Source organism: Salvia miltiorrhiza, chromosome 7 (genome assembly GCF_028751815.1).
Source record: "Salvia miltiorrhiza cultivar Shanhuang (shh) chromosome 7, IMPLAD_Smil_shh, whole genome shotgun sequence".
Lineage (NCBI taxonomy): Eukaryota > Viridiplantae > Streptophyta > Magnoliopsida > Lamiales > Lamiaceae > Salvia > Salvia miltiorrhiza.
This window is the reverse complement of record NC_080393.1, coordinates 18,128,807-18,149,744: the sequence shown is the minus strand read 5'-3', so window position 1 is coordinate 18,149,744 and position 20,938 is coordinate 18,128,807. Positions and strand designations below refer to the sequence as shown.

The 20,938-nt window shown below is 36.8% G+C and overlaps 1 pseudogene; it reads right to left on the bottom strand.

The window, feature by feature from the left end:
- Window positions 1-742: 742 nt before the first annotated feature.
- On the bottom strand, window positions 743-4,084 carry LOC130991176 (protein TIFY 9-like; annotated as a pseudogene).
- Window positions 4,085-20,938: the final 16,854 nt, after the last annotated feature.

Here is a 20,938-nt window from a genome sequence, read left to right as displayed (position 1 = left end):
GATCGAGAACTTCAAATTACCCCAGATTTTTCCAGATTGGTGGAAGATTCTCGTCGATTTGGAGAGAATGGCCTGGTGGTGGTGGAGAGAATGGCTCCTTTTTTTTGCGATGAACAGTAGTTGGAGAAGAACAAACTTACCGGCGAACGGAGTGGCGCGTGCCGGAGAGACACGTAGGCGCCACGTCAAATTTTAATTTGGGGGGAATGAAAAATGTGTCAAAATTGAACAACTTCTTAAATTGGTTTATTAAAATGTAAAATTCTAACTTCGCGTCAAATATGGATTTTCGATAAAGTTTGTGTATTTTGGTGCAATTTTCCCTAATTATTACTTTATTTAGAAATGTGTCAAAATTCGTGGGACGGCTCAAAAAGAAATACGTGTCAAGATTCGGGGACGGAGGGAGTAATAAATGCCAATATAAATTATAAAATATATTATTCAATTCTAATTATTTTTTTCGTTACTTTATTAAAAATAATCATTTTATAGAAATAATTTTATTATAATTTATTATTTACACCATATACTCTATCAATTTTATGTCTATTTAATTTTCTCTCTCTAACTCACAATTCTTTCTTTAATTCATAAGCTTAATTATTCAAATATTTTAAGTCTTAACAATTATAAATTTTTGAAACATTATATCTTATAAACTCTTAAAATATATTATAAGCTTTTGAATAAGCTTAGCCAATTAAACACCTTCTAAATTGAGTTAGCTCTTTGAAACAAATTGTGCTACCAATAAAATTCAAAATTGGTAATATACCCTTTACTCACGCCACCACTAATCTACAATACCGAAGTACCTATTGAACAAGAATAAGAAGCACATGCCTCAAAATCTTGATACATTAAATCTTCCACAGTTGAATGGGTCAACAATTAGGTGCTTGGTCAAAGTTTGGCTTTTCTTTCGGTCATAGCCAAACATAGCACACAAAAAGTCAACTGCAAGCAACTTCTCTACACATACAAATACTATAATAATATTGTATTCAGCTAGGCCAACTAATTTAATAATAGTACAATAATGAAATAGTGGTCGTAGCATTCCACATTATCCACGTGACTAAAATGCGAAACTGCAGCCATCAATTTGACGCAGAAAAAAGCAGCTGACCGCGAAACTGCGACGAAAGAAGGTACTGTATTAAAAAGAAAAAAATATTAAAACCTAATCCAGTACTGAAAACGTGCTTCTTGCCGTTCCAACCACCAAAGATTCCCCATGAAGATAATTCATGTCCTTTTCTGATATAATAACGTAATTAGCATAAATAATTATGTTTTTTCAACATATTATTTCTTCTCCTTCATTTTTTTTTGTCCCACTTCCACAGCTATCTTAGTATGGGGACACCGTAATCAGCCTGCAATCAAATTCAAAACCGCGTTAACATTTGACGCACGTGTTTCACTTATTTTTATAATAATTCAGTACGAATTTAGAGTTGCAATTTTGTGGTATTTTCAGTGATATTAATTTTGTCAAGTTTTATGTAGAAAAATAGAAATCCTTATGCATGTGCCAAAGGTGTTTGTTATTCTCAGAAAAATTAATCAAGAAATAAAGAGAATTATCGACCTTAGTTTTTGCACGATTATGTTATTACGTCTTCATTAATGTCAACCCTGAAAAATTTAAATTCAAACTTAAATATCGATTAAAGCTGATCCGAAAAAAAAAAAAGGGAATAATAGGCTTAAATAATTGCACATTAATCAGCCAGACAGCGGTAAGTCGGCAACATGGGGGAAATAATTTGACTGTTTAAAAATATTTTTGGATAATTGAACAAATAATTTTAAAGATGTGCGATGATGGACTTAAATTAAAGATATTTAACTTTAAAAGTTAATTAACAACTATCACTAACAATATTGCTCATTTTAGGCAGCATCGTAAAATTTAATGCTGAATTAAATCACATGGCTAATTAATTATAAACCCCTAAAAAAATAGCGCCCGAAAAAACAGATCGCGCCTCAAAAAATGGGGTGGCATATAGGTACTCCTTCCCGCCCAACCTACAATATTGCACTTTAATTTTTAATTTTTTCATTTATAATAATATTTTCTAAAAATAGCACGTGATCACTATACACGTGTTGATCCTTATACACTTTACACTCTCAACACAATTTTCTTAATTTTTGTGTCTATTTATATTGTGTCAGTGTAAGTGAAACAAAGGAAGTAGTTTCGTATCATTTTTATATTGCATTTATTACAGTAGAAAATTTGGAGACAATTTTATCTTAAATCTCATCAATATCTTATCCTGAAAAATTATTGAAAATGAAACTATATAAGTAAACTTCTTAATATGTCATATTTATTATTTAATGATTAGCAAATTAAAAAGTTAAATAAGAATATATTATTAGTAAATAAGTGAAAAACGATAGTACTCCTCCGTCCCGCTAAATTTGGCAACATTCGTTTCGGCACGAGATTAAGAAATTTAGTGTTATATGTTTAATAAAGTGTGGCCTACAATTGTTGACCAAATTAGTGAGTAATTGTTGACTTAATTAAAGTAATTTTGACATTTTAGAAAGTGGCCTACAATTGTTGACCAAATTAGTGAGTAATTGTTGACTTAATTAAAGTAAACTTTTGCCATTTTTAGAAAGTGGCCAACTTTAGTGGGACACCCAAAATAGAAATGTTGCCAACTTTAATGGGACGGAGGAGTACTATTTTTTATAGAAATAAGTCTATATATTTGAGACATATACGGAAAATGAAACAAGCTATATAATAACGGAAAGAATATAAAATGATTATCTAAAAAAAACAAATAAAATCAAATGAAACAGTTTAAATAATAATACGATTAGAGTCAAATGTGAAGACAGGCACTATTTAAAAAAGAGTTACTTGACGAAAAAAAAATAATCATCCAATACGAACCTTTCCTTTCGCTTCTCCAGAAACTTTGCAGAGAATTTTTCCTTGATATGGGTAAATCTACATATACGTATATATCCGAAAATTATTTATTATAACTGAAAAAAAAACCTCTAAAATAAATTGAGTAAAACGAAATATTAAAGCAACCTCCATTGAGAGATTCAAGCAAATTTCTTCAGTGTGAGAGTTGGATTCCAAGTTTTCGGCCGATTTTGGAGGTAGTATTTCATCAGCAACTTTGAGAATATCTGTGCCTGTTGAAATATTATTAAATGAATCGATAAATATATATAACTAAAATAAATTTGCAGATTGATTTGCGTGAAGAAGGAAACACGAACCTTGCGTGCAGAGACGTCAATACAGAAACCACTCCGTTGTAGAAAATGGTCATTGGAGCTGTATTTTCAGCATTCTTATAATCACCCCCACACCGCAGGCTACGTAGTAAATAAAAACCCAAATTAGTTGATGCAGGCTAGGAAAACAAAGTAGGAAGAAAACGATGAGTACCTAAGTTTAGGATCGCAAAGTGGCGATTGGGGAGAAGGAACTGCAACAGCTGATGATCTCTTCGATCCCAACCGCCATTCCCAATCACGCTCTTCACCACCTCCGGATTCATCTTCGTTATAACACCTTGCATATCTGCAATACATATAATTATTTATATAACACTAGAGAGAGAGATATATATATATATACACGAACCGCGAAAACTTCGTCTGCGCTGAAAAACGGGGGCCGCAGTCGGAGGAGGGAGGATAGTAGATCCTTTCTCCATGCCGAAAAATCAAGCTCGAGAGATGAAGATTTGACCATGGCTTCAATTTTGGGTGTGAGTCACGTTTGATTTAGATGCGATAGAGAGAGGAGATGAGGACAAGGAGAGGTGATGAGATAGTGATTCATTCATATAATGGTGTATGCTTTAGATGTTCATATCCATATTTATATATATAAAGATGTATTGATATTTGAGACGGTCGGCCAGAATATTGAATACTCTCTCTCTACACTATTAAATGAAGGGCACGAGGAAAATGAGATTTCAAACTAAGTACTTTTTGAAGTATTGATAGGACTACTTTTATTTAATTTTATTCTACTCTAGTTGATGGCTTCGTCTCCACCCTTTAATTCTGGGCAACTCCCCTCTTCTTTTTTCCACTACAATACCAACAACAAAAACCACATGACTTCTTTATTTTTATTGTTATTTGGGGAAAACTGATTCATGTGTTTTATTACGAAATTCGCCCCACCGCCGATTTTCCCAACTTAAAATAATAAACAAAATAGTTTTCTTTTCTTTTATGAAAATTGCGGTGTGCTGCACGACCTTGAGAAAATTTCACCTACAACGTTATATATTAGCTAGGTAACTAAGGATTGAATTTTTTGTAAATACTGCATTTGAATATTTACTACTCTCTCGTCTACAAAGTGTGGCATAATTGCCTTATTGGGCATTTATGATAAGTATATCATTTTTTTTTTTGCGACATAGTATTACTTTAAACTCTATCTTTATAATTAAACCTTAGAGCACTCCCAGCAGAAATCCCAAAATTATGCTCCTATATTTCTCCCTAAAGCTTCCCTATTTAATTTTAGGATCTCGATTTTATAAATGCATACACCAGATCTCCTATTTTCTACATAAAAATAATAATTATGTGTGGGCCCTACTAATTATAGCTTAAAATAATTTAGGGTGGGTGTAAATTTAAGATTGAATTTAGGTAGGTGTAAAATTTTTTGTGGGCCCCATCCAATTTAGGGGATCTGCTGGATGCATTTTTTATCTCATTTTCAATTGTTTTTGCCTAAATTTAAAGTTAGTGATGCATTTAGGTGATCTGGTGGGAGTGCTCCAAGCACTATTTATTTAACAAAAAATACCCATAATTTATATTCAATCACCTATTTATTTATTATTGTATATGATGTTACTTTTTCTTTACTAAAAAATATGTATTACTTTATATCAATTTTTTTGTGCCCCAGTTATCGTGAATTTTATAGTATAAAGAAGTTGAAAGAAGCATAGTGATTTTGTGGGGTGAGGACTTGACAGTTGTTTGTCGTGTGCCACACTTTGAAGCAATTTCCGATTTTGAAGGAGTCGTCCAAACGCCAAAAACATATTTTTAATTATTTTCCACATTTTACTTCTTTTTTTAGCTTTAAATATATAGTTCTGTTTCAAAATATCCGCTCTCTCTTCGTACTACTTCCAGCACATCGTGAATTGGGTTATATAGTTCTGTGACACATACTCTCTCCGTCCCATGAAGCATGACACACTTCATTTCGACATGGGAATTAAGAAATTGGTATTTTGTGTGTTAAGTGTGGTAGGTGAAAAAGTAAAAATGTGAATAAAGAATAAATTTTTTGCCATTTTTAGAAACGTGTCATGCTTCGTGGGACGGAGGGAGTATATTTTTATTACAAATACTCATGTGCAACCGGTTGCACGTGCAACTGATTTCCAGAATAACACTATTTTATTCGAGAAATGACATTTAGAGCATCCATATTGATGTTACATGATAGCTTACTTTATGAGGGGGGACCACATGGTGTAAAGAGGCTGCATTGGAGTTACATGATAGCTTATATGATTTTTTTAGTTTTGATTTTTATGCTTTTCACTTAAATTTAATGCTCAAATTTAAATAACACATTTTACTAATAATTAAAATTCCATTAAAATAAAAAACCTAAAAATTACATAAAAAAATTAAAAACATAATTAAAATGACATAAATTAAAATCCTAGTCTAGATAAGCCCACGACGCTTGAGCATTTCTTGGACCATGCGCTCGTGGGCCATCCTTTGTGCATCGCTCATATGCGATGTATCAAGACTGAGGAGTTGCATATCGAACTCCCTCTTTTGAGCTCGTTCTTTTTGGCATACTCGGTGGTGATTTTTTTAAAGTTCTGGTCGGACCGCTCCAATGCCTCTTTGTACTCCGATGATTGCTCGGAGCTTGACGCCTTCCCCTTCCCCTTCGCTTTCGCTACCCTCGCCTCGCTGCGCCTGTCTTGTCGCCTTGTTCCCAATCGGGCGGACGAGATCTCCTCACCCGACACTGAGGTGGTGAAGGCGCCCTCCTCTATAGTCTTTGTCCTCTTGGAGAAATGCACGTCTCCCTCGAGGTACATCGACTTGAACTTGTGATTGTGCCGGAGAATTTTCCACGCGTTCCAGTAGGTGAAGGAGGCCTTATTTGCTATCCGACTTTTAAAGAGGATTTGGGCCTTGTCCCGGAGCATATCGTCAGAATGGCCGGATGGCCACCGGGTGCGCGTCTCCACCCAAATACTCTCCAAGAACTGCACATCTTGGGCCACTCGCGTCCAGTGCCTATTGAATCTGGCGGTGGTTGAGGTTGGCCGTCGATGAGGGGGGTTGACACGGGCGACAATCCCTTCCAATATTTGTGCCCCTTCTTATTTGCCCCACGAATGGCGTCGTTGTCTCCCTCCTCCGTCCAAATTTGGATGATGAGGTCCGTCTCCTCCGGGGGGTAGGTGTGGACAGACAGTCTTCCTCCGTCATCCTCGTCCTCCTCCTTCGCCGCCACCCCGGCGCCTGCCTGTCATGCTGGATCTTGTGGGTCCGATTTCCTTCCTCCGTCTGCCTTTCTTCGGTTTGGCGGCACTATGGGCTCCGAAGGCAGCTCCTTACCGGATGGAGGAGCATCCCCCAAGTTACATCCCGACAAATCGGGATGATAGTCGTCGGATAGATCGGGGCGCCAATTTAGGTCATAGTAATTTGGATTGTGTGCATCCATGGAGGGTGTGAGAGAGGAAGAAAAGAAGAAGTGAGGAAGATGAAGAATGTGAAGGAAGAAAGTGAGGAAGAAGAAGAAGAAGAAGATAAAGAAGAGAAAAAAGAAAAAGAAAAAAATTGAACGGTAAAAAAAGCACGAGAATCGAGGCAGTCAAATTCAAAATTCGAGTTTTTTTTAATCGCGCGTGTAGCCCTCGTGTAACTTAGGGCTGCATCGCCTTACACGATGCGAGCCTTACATGAGTAGGCCGCTATCGTGTAGGCGATGCAGATGCTCTTAAACATTTCCGAATAATACTATTTCAACATACAAATGACACTTGAAGATCTTCAAGTGTCATTTGTATGTTCAAGTAGTGTCATTCAGAAATCAGTTGCACGGTGCAACCGGTTGCACGGGGAGAGTGCCTCTATTTTTATTCATTCTTCTATTTTTATAGAGTAAGATAAATTCTTTATATACATACATATATCAAAACATCACGTATTGATTTAATTGTTAATTATTGATATACAAATACACACAATTTTGGACCAATTCTGTTTTTAATATTAATTTTAAAAGTGTCAAAACAATACACCAACTTATTGATTGTATTAATTTTAACAAGAATTCTAATTTTCGGTCAATTTAAAGCTTACTTAACATATTGAAGTGCTAATGTAGATAAATCGGATTGTAGTAATTTTTAACATGAATTCGAATTGCCGAATTATATAAGACATTTATTTGGGTTCTTCTCGAATTGTATTTTGGTTCTTCTCGAATCGTGTTTCAAATTATTGCAATCAATAAGTTGGTGTATTTTTTTGACAATTTTTAAAATTCATGTTAAAATTTGAATTGGTCCAAAGTTAGTGTATTTATTCGCCAATAATCTTTTTTTTTTAAATGATAAGATGATATATGATGTAAGATAATAAATTAGGTTGAAATATTTGTTATATATTCACTTTCTATTTTTGGAGGTGAGCTGTTAAAATTTGGAGTGAGTATTAATTAATTACTTTTCCATATTATTGGACTTTAGATAACACTAAATTGGCAACAGTGCCTATAAAGAGCAGCAATTAAAGTAGTCGTGAACCCTCATTTAAGAATGTCACTCAAATTGCACGCAAACGAAACAACCATTCATCATTAAAGTATTAATGAATAGAGCTAGAGGGCGTCTCAGCTTCATTATGTCAATTTTCTACATTTATAAAATTTTTCTCTAGCAAAATAACTATTCCTCCAATCCACGATAAATTATGCTAATACGATATGAGAAATTAAAGTAATTAAAACAAGGAAACTAAAAAAATTAAACATATGCTGGCAAGTTTTTTGTTTCTTCAAGGGGTCTCCTTAAGTTTTGAGAATGATGTATAGGTTATTAGGTTATATCTAATTGTATATTTTACACTTCTTTCAATAGTTCAACTGATTTTCATTGATGTTTTATTACTGTTTTAAACATATTCTTTTTGGTAATGTACAACATTTTTGTTTGACATTGTAATTTACGTAGTAAAATAAGAAGTTATACAAGTGTATTATCTTTGAATTCTCCGATCATTTAGGGTGTGTTTTAGTTGGTTGATAAATTTATCATGAAAAATATGAGATAATAAAAAATTCTTCTTTTAAATGTCTTTTTTTTTTTTTTCCCTCATGTCCTACAAAAGATAATTTTACCCTTTTTCATTCTTCATTTTCACTTCAATTAAGGAGAAATAATATTATCACATCATTTTGTTGAATATACTACTCCTTCCGTCCACAAAAATGTTGTCCTAATTTGTTCATTTTGGTCCGTTCACAAAAAATTATCCGAATCTATTTTTAGTAATAAATTGTGGATTTCTTTCTCTACTCACTAACATGTGAACATCATTCTCACTCACTATTTTTTTCCAACTTTTCTTCATTGGTTGGGCCCCTTATGACACAATTTTTCTTAAAACTCGTGTCTCCCTCCCTTGGGACAATATTTCGTGGACGGAAGCGAGTATAAATTTTATTTAAGTTTTTTATATTATTTTATTTTCTTTTTTATCTAAATTTTTATTAATTTATTTACATATATTTTTTTTTAATTATAATAGTTTTTAGTGGAATTAAGGAGAAAGAAATTATTCATTTTAGAACTCTTAAATATTAAAAATAAAAAATATAAATTTAGAATGAATAAGTGATGGTAATTTAAAATTTTAAAATATTATTTTCTCTTTCCTCTGTACTCTCTTTAATATTTTCTTTCTCCTTAATGACATGTTTACATTGTTAATATTAATTTTTTTAAAAGAAAAAATAAGTAGATATCATGTTTGGTATTTACATTTTTTTAATTAAAATATTTAGAATGTAATAAAGGGGTAAAGAAAAATATATTGATTCATTTTATAACTATTATTAAAAATTAATTTTTTGTATTAATCTTAATTATAACGTTTAATTCATGTTGGTGTATGAAAATATTTTTTTTATTTATTAGGACATATAATACTATAATAACAATGTGTATGCTAATTTTCATTTTCAAATAATTTTTAATTTTTTAATACCAGGAATTCCAATACATTGCACGTGCACCAAATAATCATAAATTGGAATTACATAACGATCATGTGGAATATAGTTTTATTTTGATTGCCATGAAACTTTGTGAATATGAGAGAAATATATTATAAAACAGAATTACGGTTATTGATAAAATTTCAATAAGATTTTCCGCTTAATGGATAACCATTTGCTACGTTAGGTCCGAGCGGGTCTCGAATAGGTGTATGGGGGGAGGGGGAGAAATACACCTATGGGCTATTTTCTTACCTCTAAAAACAGAGGGATCTCAAGATAGAGATCAAAACGAAACTTTACAAGCAAACTAAGACACCCTGTTAACAGGAAGAGTTTTTGACCAACAGGGTTGACGACTGATACTGAAGACTCTTCAGTAAAGAGTTATCAGTTAAGTTACTGGAACTTAACTGATGCACGTAAAGACTTCAGTCGAGTTTGCTAAAACAGAGATGATATAAATCTTCCTGACTATCAGAGGATAGATCAGTCAGACTGATATCATACGCAGCGAAAATAACTTTGTTTCGTAATAGCCTCGGTTGAGCACGTTGTTAGTCTTAGGTTTCTCTTTGCAGTTAATCAGAATTCAGTTTATCAAATGTAAATACACAAGTAAGAATGTAAAACTGAAAGTTGTAATAACACAGAGACTTTTACGTGGCTCGGAAAACACTTCCTACATCCACGGTCGATTGATCAGACCAACAATCCACTCCGCAAGTGCTTAACTGGTGCACTACAAACCGAACCGTGTGCTTGCCGGGTGCACACAACCGTTCCACTGAAGATTCCACTCTTCAGTACCAACACTTCACTCGCGCTGGATTTCTCACTCCTAGCACGACGTTGCACTAGGATCTCACGGAGTCAGAGTACCATCCTGAACTCTTTTACCACTCAAACACTTGATTCTATCTCTCAAAGGAGGTTTGAAAACTTGCTAACTAAATGTAGTAGCCCGCTATTTTATTTTATGATTAAGAGCAACAAATGCAATATTTATTTTTACATCTTTTAGTTGATTTAATCCAGTGATTAATATTCAGGTTAATTCAGCTCAGAGTTCTGAATTAGATGCCATTACCTGAGATGACCACGATTGAATTATTGAGTAGTCAATGATTTATTTCAGAATGATAATTGACTTAGCGAAGTCGAGTTATTATTTTATTTGTAATCGAAATATTATTTCTATCTATTACTTTACTCAGTCGTGGATTTAATCCCGACTAATAGAGCGAGTTAAATTAGATATTTTAATTCGCAGAGGCTTTATAAAGATAAGTAGAATCCGAAAAAAAAAAATTAGATTTACAGATCCTCAATTGATACAAAAACTACTATGGGATTCTATTTGTCACCTCAAGACTTTCAAAACACTTACAATCATAGTCCTCTTTCCTACTCTATTGCATACTACACACGCATGCTCTCCAACAAATACCATCAACAATCATTTCTACACTACTATTCACTATCTAGCACTTAAAGAAAAAGGAAAAGAAAGAAAAGAATGAGAAGGATAAAACGTGTGTGCTTGCAAGGAACATCTACTGCAGCTACATTTTTCCTTTCTTTTCAACAACTGTTCCAATTCCCCTGCCACTACACCCTCCCCTATTCCTTAGCATGCTCCACCGCCTATTTGTATCTTTTTGACTCCAGCCAGTTTGCACATTTTGACTAAAACAAGTGTGCATTTCACACCCGAACACCTTCATTTTGTTCCAGACTTCATCTGCAATTAATCTCCATTTTGTTTCCATTCCACACTTAGAAAGTTCAGGACAGCAGGGGCCTTCATACATTCTCTGCGAGGAGGTAAACTTCTTTAACTCTCTTCAACTCCTCCAAGATTTCACCTACATTAATGGAAAGAACATTTATTTCAGTTCAGTTCAATCATTCCAGTTCGTTAAACTCAACGGCAATCAACCAACCAACAGTCATTCCCAAGGTATTAATTCTATTTCAGATATTCATTCCAGTAAGCATTCATACCGTAGCATAATCAGTTCCAGATGATATAAGACTCTCATAAGCATGATAGACGCAGGCTTTATCATGTAGAACACCAACCACTATTGTTGAGCAAGTGCCAATAAGAATTCGAGTTTGAACGAGCATAGTTTGAATTTACACAAAACAAGAAGAGATTACGCCTTGTCTTTAATTCGCGTTGAGAGCCGATAGCAAAGAGAGTCGAGTTTTTACTTAGCTTTAGGTTGAGTGGTAGAGGATTGTCGGAGCTCTGCGACTCACGGCGACGGCGGCTCCGGGAGAGGCGGCATGCCGGGCTCTTGCTAGCCAACAGCAGCGGCCGACAACGGCGCTCCCCCAGCAAGCCGCTGACCACCGGACGAGCAGCAGCAACTCCAGGCCGCTGACAACCGGACGAGCTCTGCAACTCCAGGCCGCGACTCCGGCGAACAGCAGCAGTCGGCGGCGACTCCAGGAGAAGCAGCAGCCGCTCCAGACGGCGGCAATGGCTCCCAGTCTACGACCGCTCGCCGGATTCCGGAGAGTTACAGCAGCGGCGACGATTTCTGAATTAGAAAGTTAGGGCTCGATTTGGGATCTGCCCGTACAGCGGTGAAGAGGGGGTTTAGGGCGAGGAGGCGGCGCGTTCAACGGCTGAACGCCGGCCACGCCGGCAGCTGTAACGACCGGAGAAGGAAACGGCGGCGGCGGACGCCTCGACTGAAGGCAGATCGAGGGAGGAGAAGGCTGAGCGTGATTTAGGAGAGATTAGAGAGAGAGAGAGGGATAAGGAGGAAGAGGCAGGTGCGGCCACGCCGGACCTAGGCTCGGCGGCAGCCGACGCCGGTCGGAGCAGAGACGGCGAATGAGACCCTGACTGATTTTGAGAGGGGGGCTCGACTGATCCTGAGAGAAGGAATTCTCGACTGATTGTTGAGAGAGAGAAGAGGGTCGACTGAAAATGAAAGAGAGAGGGAGAGTAATTCTTTGGGGCCTTGGTTTATTTTATTCTGGGCCACTTTTAATTAACTTCGGGCTGAACCTTGATTTAAATTCAAGCCCAATTGTTTTATTAAGGATGGGCCTGCTTTACCTTATTTTCATTGGGCCGCAGCCATTTTTCCATATTGGGCTGAGTTTTTATATATTAAAAGCCCAGCTGCATTTATTAATTGGGTCCTTATTATTTTCTATTGGGCTGAGAATTATTAAAGGAATTGAGCCTCACTCATTCTATCTATTTGGACTATTGTATTATATTAACTAGGCCTTGTTTGATTTATTTATTTGAGCCCAACAATTCATTATTTATTCATTGGGCCAAGATTTATTTAATTACTTAAGCCAATGAATTATTTCAATTGGGCCGTTCATATTAATTATTAGGCGCATGGCCTTATGTCGAGCCTTTTTAATTATTTAAACCTACAACAGTACTTTCTCCTAGTTGTTAAGCCCGATTGAGTTTTACGAGGATAAAAGCGAGTAAGTCGGAGAATTTATTTATTCGTTTCTATCGACTACGAGGAGCGGGGTTTATTTAATCGGTGGAGTAGAACACCCTGCAGAGAACGGATTAATTTTAGTTAATTATCCGGCTTCATGAGACGAGACTTAGCTTTTGTTTAAATCTAATAGCCTGGATTAACAATAGAAATTTCCCGGTTATTATTTCAGAATAATAATTCATGCATAAGAGGATCATGCATCGTTAATTTCATATTCTCATTATTTGAGGATTTTGCTCGAGCAGTATCTTATTTATATTCTCGTAATAAAGGTCAAGCACAAGATTAATAATCAGACAAGGAGCTACTGTACCACAGAAAGTTTCTATCAGGTGGGCATTACTTTCATATATATCAAATGAGTTTCATGTTACAATTGAACAAGTTATTTCGTTATAAAATCTTTAAACTGAAAATTATTTCAACTGTTGTCTTGCCATAAATGTTTCAAATTTGGTATGATATCTATCTGATGTGTTATGTAATCGAATTCGGGTCCTGAGCAGTTGATAGCTATCCTGTCAGGGCTAGTGTACACCAGTGACTGTGAGTCATCTAGCGGGTTGGCCGGTCAAGTGTCCGTGAGAAGTGGCCACCTCTCCGGCACACAGTTCCAGATATGATAGATTACAAGAGAACTTAGTCTGCAGACGAACCTTAAGAATCACAAATGAATTTAGTAAGCTTGGGCCTTTTTAGCGAAAAACCCCTTGCTGTACTGTTTAAGATGGCATGACAATTTACAGTTTTGAAGCATGTATTTTTATACTTAGGCATACGTGCCCACTGAGTACTTTTGTACTCAGCCCTGCATATATTTCTAAATGTGCAGGTTGAGTAGCTGCCGATGGTGATGAAGTGACGAGCGGGACTCTTTTGTCTTATTATGTATTAATGAACTCTAGGGATACATGTCTTCATACATGTATTCAGAACCTTATTCCGCTGCGTACTCAGAAGTGTTATGTTATTTTGGCTAAGTCGGAGTTATCCGAACTTACTAGTTATTTGAGTCTATACGACGAAACCTCCGTTATATTATAAATATTCCTTTTGTTAACAATGATGAAATGCGATCCTTCCTTGTTTGATTATCCCCTTTCTACCCCGCTTCTAATCTCCCTCCATTAGTCACTGGTTTCCCGGCTTAATTATCCTTAATTAGGTCCGGTCGTGACAGAATGGTATCAGAGCAGTTCATTTGCTCTGAACCCTAGAGTTAGCCTATTTTTCTGGTATGATCACTAGAATATATGAGTCAGTCAACCAAAGCTCATCACTTCATCACATCGTCATGCTCAGCAAGAAAGAAGGTGGTAATGATTTTAAAACATTGAGAAGTTCACGTTTTATATGAATGTACTGATGCTTACATTCAAGTTTTATGCTTTATTGATTGATTAGATATCTCAATGAACTTAGATGCGTTAAGAATGCATGATCACTGTTACGAGAAGAACAATAGAAGCTAGAAACTCAGTTATATTTCACTATAGCCATGGTGAAGAGCTAAGAAAGAGGAAGAGAATCCAATGAAAGCAGTGCAAGCGGAGTGCCACGCACGAATCACTGAAGCAGGCATAGTTCTTCATTCAGGTTGTTCACACGAGACGGAGCACCTAATCGACTATTGCCTTATTCAATGATAGTTTAAGTATGATATTGCTTATAGCGATGAGTATGACTTATGTAACCAGTTAGCTAATCCCTAATAAGTTGAGACTCACTTCTAGCCTCGATTATCACTAGCTATAACTTGAGGATAACTTTCATGATTCATCAATGAACTTCATAATTAGACTTACCAGGGGTCAAAATGCTTTATATATGATGTTAATAATTCGATTAAAGCTATCAGCTTATAGTTTCAGGTATTCGGAACCATTCTGCTTACAGTACCTATCATATTAGATGAGGACATGACTGAGAATCCCTATTGATTACGATCACCTACTACGAATTGGAAAGATGAGATGTGATATGGGTACTGACAATTACCAACCATTATGATTGATCATAAAAGTTTACGCAAGTGGGTAAGACGAGAGAAGTTCTCGAAGATGGTTCAGAGTTTAATAATAGCTAGAAGCGCCGACAGTGGATCAATGCTGAAACAAATGAATTAAGATTCTAATGAGACCCTAAGGATATACTCAAGATAAGTATACATACCTTAACCTATCGAGGACATCGCCTCAGTTAGAACGTCTTGGATTAGGTATTTAGTCTGGTAGCCGGAATAAGAGCATTGACTAAGGTCATTCCATGACTTAAGCATTACATATGGTGACACATACCCTATAAAGGTGCTCAGATGAGCAAATGCTATTTCCTTATTGAATGTGTGATGATTCAGAAGGTCTTTTGCAATAACACGGAAGAGTACTTCAAATTATATGGTTGCATTTCAAGCGCTATGTGAAGAAAACACTAAGTACTAGGAGTACTACATAAAGATCATGTAGAGGAAGATTGTTGAGTAAGGTCGAGCCTACCTTATTTCACCTATAGAAGATGTTTAAGGATTGCATTAAACTAGGAGACAGACTCCAAGTTTGAGAAGCTCTAGAATATTCTCAAGGACATGTTCAAGATGTTAAGAAGAAAGTGGTGATTTTAGACCAAATATACCTTTTGCAGCTAATGAACAAGAGTTGCCAAGTTCGGAAAAGTATTTTCGAGTGACTGAGAAGTAGTTGTGTCGGACCTGGCCAGTCCACATGACCAAAATATCAGTAGTCGTCATATATGGGTCTCTAAACCTATATATTTAAACTTTCATCTGAAAAGCCAAGCGGGTTCAGATTATTAGGTCATTTCGTTTCGACCTTTTAGTCAATTCATTTCTACCCTAAGGCCATTTCTTTTCAATCGTCTGACAAAATTGTTGATTCACTTCACTTTGCGTAATTGCCATTTGTGACTTTAATCATTGTGGTTTGTTAGTTGTTAGTAGAATTCCGGTGACCTAAAGACAAACAAGTATTCACCAGATTAAATCCATCAAACAAGTATGCCTCGACCCAAGGGTCAATCACATGATGCAGATAGACCATCTCTTATGGATTTGGTAGAACGTTATTATTTTAGAAAACAATGATTGTTCTGATGTTTTTGTATGCCCCTATGTTGGCTTAGTTATGTTTGACTAGTATTAGTACGGAAAAAAAAAACTGGTTCCATGACCAAATTAGTTGGAGATGGCATTGCTAGACAGCCAGTTCATCATGAGTAGTACTTGGATAGATCAATATATCTAGATCCATATGTTAATGTAGAAGTTCTCATCGAAACAATTTTCTTATGTCTTTTTAGCGACCTTATCGATCTTTTGCGGCAAGTCACTTCCGCCACATTTTACTTATATGCTTGCACGAGGAAGAATGCGAGCAAGATTTGAGAATCAAGAAACTGTTTACAGAAGTGATGATATGCATATGTATGTATTGATGACTACGTGTCAACTCATCAGTACGCCACCAAAACAAGGGAGTTCGACAAGAAGAGGAAGAATTCCACGAGATAATGAAAAAGGCCCAGTACCATGGCTAGAACAATATAACGCCACTAACCATACAACAAAAACGTAGAATAGAAGAACTATTTCTACGAGGAAACCCACCTGTCTTCGATAGGATAGGAGATCCAACAAAGGCTGAGACTTGGGTACAAGCTAGTGAGCGCATCTTCAATTTCTTGCGCTGCACAGATCTGGAACGTCTTACTTGCGTATCCTTTCAGCTGACTTATGGTGGGAAGCAAGGAGGAAGACAATGACAATTGAGTAGTTAGGAAATTTAACGTGGGAATAGTTTAAGACTGTAATATATGACAAGTATACACCCAAAAGCTATCGCAAAAAGAAAGAAATGGAATTTAACAATCCGAAGCAAAGAAGAACAACAATTACTCCATACGGCATGATGTTCTGCGATACGTCAAGATATGCGCTAGAGCAAGTAGACACATATGGAAAGATGGTTAAAAGAATTCTGTGTCGGACTGAGGCAAGAGATTAGAATGGCTTGGGCAAGCCATGGTGGATCGTCTTACGTGGAGTCGCTTAGCAAAGCGTTATGCATTGAGGCAGCAATGCTGGGAGAGATACCAGCAACTGCGCCTACGTCTGCACCTCCACAAACTCGGGCTAAAAAAAAAAAAAAAAAAAACTTTTGAGAAAGAAAAAGAGAATGGGATATAGTAACCCTGGCCAAGCTAAGGAAAGGGTCATGGCAGGGGCAGACGTTCCAGCAACGTGGCTATGACACCTCAAAACAGATGGGGGATAACAAGTATGGGACTCCACCCTACCCAAAGTGGAACAAGAACCATGGGAAACTCTCCAGGACTGGTAATGAAGGATGTTGCATAGTAACTGGAATGAACATTATACAAATCGTTACCCGAATAAGCAACAAAGGGCGGGTCTCAGGCTAAACTCGCCTGTTCAGACTCTGCATTTGAGCAATCCAAGCTTTGCCCAACCATACCAAGAGCAGTAACCACACCAGCGATAGCAACAACAGCAATAATAGCACATGTGTGCTTGAATTTAGAGCTAAGCATAAAAATTATTCAAATTGGAGTGAACAACTCGTATGTTATGCCGATGAGAGACATATACATAATTTTAGGAATGGAATGGATAGTTGAGAACTATGCCACCATCATTTGCAATGAAAGTCAAATTTCTTTTCGACCACGGGGAAGAAACTGACACGTTTTCATGGGATCAGCATGGGTATGAGAAAGACGATCATCTCCGTCCCTCAAGCAACAAAGATGATAAGAAAATGGTGTCCACCCTACCTTGTGTAGTTGCACAGAAAACTAAAAACCGAGAAAAGTATAGGAGACGTGACAATCGTACGTGAATTTCCAAATGTTTCCTGGAGATTTCACCGGGGTGCACCCGTTCTTTTTGTAAAAGAATAAAGATGGCACATTGAGAATGTGTATCCTCTACCGAGGATACACATCAACTTATAGAGAGTTGAACAAGGTGACACTCAAGGACAGGTATCCTCTATCGAGGATAGACGACTTCTTCAAGCAACTCAGAGGAGTGAGTGTGTCCTCAAAGCTAGATTTAAGGTCTAGGTACCATCAACTATAGATTCAATGAGAAGATGTACCCAAGGTGGTCTTCTGAACCAGATATAGACTCTATGAGTTCGTAGTGGTGTCATTTGGATTGACCAATGCACCAGCCATGTTTGTGGACCTCATGAACCGAGTGTTCCACCCATACTTAGGCAAGTTGTCTTAGTTTTCGTAGATGATGTCTTGATCTACTCGAGGAACGAGAAGGACCATGAGAAACACCTGAGAATAGTCTTAAAAATGTTGAAAACAAAGCATCTTTATGCTAAGTTCTGCAAGTGCGAATTTTGGCTCAACAAAATCACGTTTTCGGGACATATTATCTCATTAGAAAGGATCAAAGTGCACCCTGAGGAAGTACAAGTTGTACATGAGTGGAGATCGCCTACTAACCCCAATGAGATCAAAAGTTTCTTGGAACTAGCAAGTTGCTATCAGAGATTCATAGAAGGATTTTCCAAAATAGCAAGACCAATGACCCTCACTCAGGAAGAGGAACCCATGAAAGATTTTAGTAGAATGAATTTAGAAGTGGTTCAACCACTAGAATCTGTAGAAGGGATTATTGCCACGATGGTAATAACACCCAACTTTATAGGAAAGCTGATAATGCGCAAAAAAAAAAAAAAAAAAAAGAATGAGACCTTGGAGAAAATATGTTTAGCAATAAGATCAGGAGACGTATCATGAGACGTGGATAATGCGTTAATGTTGATCAAAGATTGTGTGTGTTCACACGATGAACAATTCAGAGATGAGATAATGAGCGAAGCTCATGACACGCCATATACTGGCCACCCAGGAAGCATAAAATGTACAAAGACTTGAAAGAAGAATTCCGATGGAAAGATATAGCTACACTTGTTGAGAGATGCCTAGTATGCCAACGAGTGAAGGCCTTGCACCATAGACCATATGAAAAATTTCAACCATTGGAGATTTCATAATGGAAGTTATAGCACTTTGCAACAGATGTCGTGACTAGTTTACGAAGTCGAAAAGAGAGAGTGTTGCCATCTGGGTAATAGTGGAGCGACTTGCGAAATGAGCTCGTTTTATATTAATACCGATCACATACGGATCAGACAAGTTAGGCCAATTATATGTTTGAGAAATTGTGCGCTCCACGGTATGCTCGTGTCAATCACTTTGGACTGAGATTCGAAGTTTACATCCAGATTATGTATGAACTTGTAGAAGAAATTAGGCACAAGGTTAAATTTCAGTACCACCTTTTGCCCACAAACATATAGATGGTTGAGAGAATAATTCAGACTCTCGAAGACACGTTAAAAGTAGTACAAAGCAAAGGTGAAAGTGATGAACAGTGATGTCATCGATTGAGTTTGCCTACAATAATAGTTATCAGGCAACAATCAATATGGCGCCTTATGAGGTAATGCATGGAAGAAAATATAGATCACCACTCTACTGAGATAAAATAGGTGAAAGGAGAATTTTAGGATCAGACAAGATGAATGAGATGATTGAGATAGTCTGACAGAAATTAAGATGAGAGAGTACCCAGAACCTTTTTGCAATGATATGCAAATTTCGGGACGAAATTTTTGTTAAGAGGGGTAGAATGTAGTAGCCCGCTATTTTATTTTATGATTAAGAGCAACAAATGCAATATTTATTTTTACATCTTTTAGTTGATTTAATCCAGTGATTAATATTCAGTTAATTCAGCTCAGAGTTCTGAATTAGATGCCATTACCTGAGATGACCACGATTGAATTATTGAGTAGTCAATGATTTATTTCAGAATGATAATTGACTTAGCGAAGTCGAGTTATTATTTTATTTGTAATCGAAATATTATTTCTATCTATTACTTTACTCAGTCGTGGATTTAATCCCGACTAATAGAGCGAGTTAAATTAGATATTTTAATTCGCAGAGGCTTTATAAAGATAAGTAGAATCCGAAAAAAAAAAAATTAGATTTACAGATCCTCAATTGATACAAAAACTACTATGGGATTCTATTTGTCACCTCAAGACTTTCAAACACTTACAATCATAGTCCTCTTTCCTACTCTATTGCATACTACACGCATGCTCTCCAACAAATACCATCAACAATCATTTCTACACTACTATTCACTATCTAGCACTTAAAGAAAAAGGAAAAGAAAGAAAAGAATGAGAAGGATAAAACGTGTGTGCTGCAAGGAACATCTACTGCAGCTACATTTTTCCTTTCTTTTCAACAACTGTTCCAATTCCCCTGCCACTACACCCTCCCCTATTCCTTAGCATGCTCCACCGCCTATTTGTATCTTTTTGACTCCAGCCAGTTTGCACATTTTGACTAAAACAAGTGTGCATTTCACACCCGAACACCTTCATTTTGTTCCAGACTTCATCAGCTATTAATCTCCATTTTGTTTCCATTCCACACTTAGAAAGTTCAGGACAGCAGGGGCCTTCATACATTCTCTGCGAGGAGGTAAACTTCTTTAACTCTCTTCAACTCCTCCAAGATTTCACCTACATTAATGGAAAGAACATTTATTTCAGTTCAGTTCAATCATTCCAGTTCGTTAAACTCAACGGCAATCAGCCAACCAACAGTCATTCCCAAGGTATTAATTCTATTTCAGATATTCATTCCAGTAAGCATTCATACCGTAGCATAATCAGTTCCAGATGATATAAGACTCTCATAAGCATGATAGACGCAGGCTTTATCATGTAGAACACCAACCACTATTGTTGAGCAAGTGCCAATAAGAATTCGAGTTTGAACGAGCATAGTTTGAATTTACACAAAACAAGAAGAGATTACGCCTTGTCTTTAATTCGCGTTGAGAGCCGATAGAAAGAGAGTCGAGTTTTTACTTAGCTTTAGGTTGAGTGGTAGAGGATTGTCGGAGCTCTGCGACTCACGGCGACGGCGGCTGCCGGGCTCTTGCTGCCAACAGCAGCGGCCGACAACGGCGCTCCCCCAGCAAGCCGCTGACCACCGGACGAGCAGCAGCAACTCCAGGCCGCTGACAACCGGACGAGCTCTGCAACTCCAGGCCGCGACTCCG